This window comes from Octopus bimaculoides, chromosome 14 (assembly GCF_001194135.2).
Source record: "Octopus bimaculoides isolate UCB-OBI-ISO-001 chromosome 14, ASM119413v2, whole genome shotgun sequence".
NCBI classification, from domain to species: Eukaryota; Metazoa; Mollusca; class Cephalopoda; order Octopoda; family Octopodidae; genus Octopus; species Octopus bimaculoides.
In genome coordinates this window covers 24399533-24403367 of record NC_068994.1, presented here as the reverse complement: position 1 = coordinate 24403367, position 3835 = coordinate 24399533, and the positions used below count along the sequence as shown (strand labels likewise).

The window sequence follows — 3835 nt, the reverse complement described above, 5'->3', positions numbered from 1 at the left end:
GTGAAGGCAGTCTATCTAGGGGAAGGTAACTCTGAGTTTAAATACTTCACCGCTGTCTTGTAGTTAGCCTTTGATTGGGCAAAAAGTGGGAAAAAGACACTGATATGAAACCTGTGACTGCAAATTGCACCCAATGATGTCAACTTGCTCTTCTTTTTGGATCATGCTTTGTAGTTTTGAGAGTGGGAATAGTTTCTGCGCAAATCTTTATCTCACTTTAAAAAGCGTCAAGCACAGGTATTGCTGGGGAGGAAAAAGAAAATGAAGCCTAAAAAGGCACAACCACACAATGAAAGTTGATATTGATACTGAAGCAAATGACAAAAAGGGCTCTGGAACATTCTGTTCTGTGGTCTGGCCCGGCAGGTGTTCCAGGGCACCACAGATCCGATCGTTATCCTGAAACAGTAAGTTCAGGTTAAGATGCAAGCCTATGAATATTGGATGTTGTAATGTTCGAACTTTATTAGACAACGATTGTCTGAAATCTCGTCCGGAGAGAAGATCCGCACTTGTTGAAAAAGATTTATAGTGATATGATATGGATGTTGTAGCATTAGCCGAAACAAGAATTCATGGAAAAGGGAATTTTGTAGAGAAATTATATTGGAGCGGTAGAGATGAGACCTATAAGAGAGAAATAGGAGTAGGATTTGCAATCAAACCCACCTTGGCTTCAAAATTTGAAGAACTACTATGTGGTCATTCTGATCGTTTGATGTCTTTAAGATTTCCGTTAAGAAAAGGTTGCTATGCAACACTTATAAGTATATATGCTCCAACTATGAATTCATCAGAAGACGATAAACTTGCCTTCTATCTATCACTTACAGTATCTCCGCTGGTGACAAAGTTGTCATTTTAGGTGACTTTAATGCTCGCATTGGTGCAGATTGGGAAACCTGGGGTGTCTTAGGAAGGCATGGGGTTGTGAGTTCCAACAGTTATGGTTTACTACAATTACAAATTTGCGTAGAGAGGGATTTATGTGTCATGAACACAATGTGTCAACTAAAAAATAAGTATAAAATGATATGGATGCACCCTGGTTCTATGAAATAGTATCTTATAGATTACATCCTAACTAGGAAACGAGATACTAAGGACTTTCTTATTATACGAGTGATGCGTGGTGCAGAGTGCTGAACCGACCATAGGCTTTTGCGTGCTAAGATGAATTTTGTAAGGTTAGAGCAAATAATGATAAGTTACCTAAACGGATTGATGTCAGTAAACTTAAGATACCTTCTGTACTCAATGAGTTTGTAAGTGAGATAAATAGTTTGTCCTGTGACAGAAGTTGGAAGTCATTCAAAGAAAAAGTATATGAAGTTTGTAGTAACATTCTTGGCTTTGCTGTAAAAAAACATCAAGATTGGTTTGACGATAATGATGAAGAAATTAGTCTTATCTTAGAGGTGAAGCGAAGGGTATTTAACATCTTGCAAAATGTTGACATGTCAGCGAACAAGACAGTGGCTACACATTTCAAGGCAGTAAAGGCAACAGTGCTGAGGAAGCTGAGGATAATGCAGGAAAATTGTTGAGTGATAGATGCGATGAATCCAAGAAGCTTTTAATGCTAACAATTCCAAATGTTTTGCTCTCACTTGAAAAAAGTTTATGGACCAACTTCATCAACGGTTGCGCCACTTCAGAGCAAAGATGGCACAGAATTATTAACGAATCCTAAAGATATTGTTGGGAGATGGAAAGAGCATTTTGATGAGTTACTCAATAGACCCACTGAAGTTGACCTCTACTTTTCTTGATAATATACCTGAGAGACCAACAAAACATCTTTCAGCAGAGATTCCAAACTTGGCTGAAATAAAAGCGGCAATCAGGAAATTGAACAATAGAAAAGCCCCTGGTATGAATGGATGGATGGACTAGGCGCAGAGATATATAAATGTGATGGTGATCATCTTTGTACAGTGTTGACAGATGTGATTCAAAGAGTTTGACATAGTGAAGAGGTCCCCCCGGATTGGTATGATGCGACTATGGAGATACTATATAAATCGAAAGGTGGAAAAGGATGTCTGTAATAATTATCGCGGCGTCTGTCTGTTAGCTGTTGCTGGAAAGGTCCTTTGTAGGGTAATGCTGGACAGATTGCTTCTGCACATTGCTGATGAGGTTATACCAGAATCGCAATGTGGTATTAGGGATAGTAGGAGTACTATGGATATGATATTTTCAGCTAGACAGTTGCAAGAGAAGTGCATCGAACAGGATATGGACTTATATCAGGTTTTCATTGATCTAACGAAAGCGTTTGATTCTGTCAATATAATTACACTTTGGGAGATCCTGAAAAATTTGTGAGAATGCTTAGATAGAAGTGAGAATTAATGCTGGAGGTGCTTTATCAGATCCAACCTCTATCTAAAATAGTGTAAAACAAGGTGATATTCCAACTCCTACGTTGTTTGCTATGTATTTTGCAACAGTCTTTCAAATAACTTTTGAAGATTGCTCTGAAGGGGTCTATATAAAATATAGGACAACGAGAAAACTGTTCAATCCCAAAAGAATCTATGCCAAAACGAAAATTCTGCATTCTCACCTCATTGAGTTCTTGTATGCAGATGATTGTGACCTGTTGGCACATTCCCAGAAAGATATGCAGCACATACTGAATGCGATTTCTGCAGCATGTGCAGCATTGAGTTTAACGATCAACTTGAAAAAAACTATTATAATGTACTATCCTTCTCCCTCCAAGATGTATATGGAACCTTTTATAACTGTGAATGGTCAAAGGTTGGAGACTATGTCTAGATTTATTTATTTAGGAAGTACCTTGAGGACTGTTGGTCATAATGATGTAGTGATTTTGGTAGGCTTTTAGTAGGCTCCATAGGCGTCAGTAGATACGACATAATATATCTTCACAAATTAAAGTTAAAGTATATAACACGTGCGCCCTGCCATCTTTGCTATATGGAAGTGAGGAATGGGTTGTTTACCGTAGGCATGTAAGGTAATCAGTACTAGCTAAGAAAAATTTGGGGGATAAACTGGAAAATGACCACTAGTAATGTGGAGGTGATGGAGAGGAGTGGCAGTAGAAGTATAGCGTCAATGATTCTGCAAAGACGTTCGAGGTGGGGGAACATCTAGAAAGGATGAGTAATGAGAGACTCCCATAGCAGCTATTGTATTGAGCTGGAAAACGGCAGGAGACCAGCGCATAAGCCTAAACTAAGGTTTAAGGATTGTCTTAAAAATGCTCTTATACAGACAGGAATTGCAGTTGGTGATTGGGACAGGGAGGCACAAGACCGGGATGGATGGAGGAAGACAGTGCATAGTGACTGTATGGGGTTTGAGAGTGTGAAGTATGAGGGAATTAGGAGGGGACTTAGAAGGAGGGGAGCCTGTGGAGAATGAGAGAGTGTTGCTTTTGTGTGTGCGGTGTGTGGGAGAAGGTGTTTGAGTCGTGCAGGCCTGGTCAGCCATCAAAAATCTCACAGGAATCGACCCGTGATAGATAGTGATGTGGCTATTACAATTCAAAACAGAACATGTGTAAAATGTGGAAGGGTGTGACTATCAGTTGGAAGTCTGAAAAGACATCTTAAGAGAGTGCATACTATGGCACCTGTTTCTCCTGCAAGCCAGCACAACCGTGCAGTATGTAATAAATTGTGTAAAACTTTGACTGGGCTTAAAAGTCAAATAAGGGCATCACATGGCATCAATAATGAATCATTTCAGTAAGTCTTTTTGGCAATGGCTTTCCTCGTGTAACGAGGGTGCAGCTAAGCTGTATGTATTATATACACACACACACACACACACACACACACACACACACACACACACA

General features: G+C 39.5%; 1 protein-coding gene across 3 annotated transcripts in view; it reads right to left on the bottom strand.

The window, feature by feature from the left end:
* LOC106869122 (uncharacterized) overlaps window positions 1-3835 on the bottom strand; it is a 54797-nt gene that overhangs the window by 25992 nt on the left and 24970 nt on the right. The gene's annotated exons all lie outside the window — the stretch shown is intronic.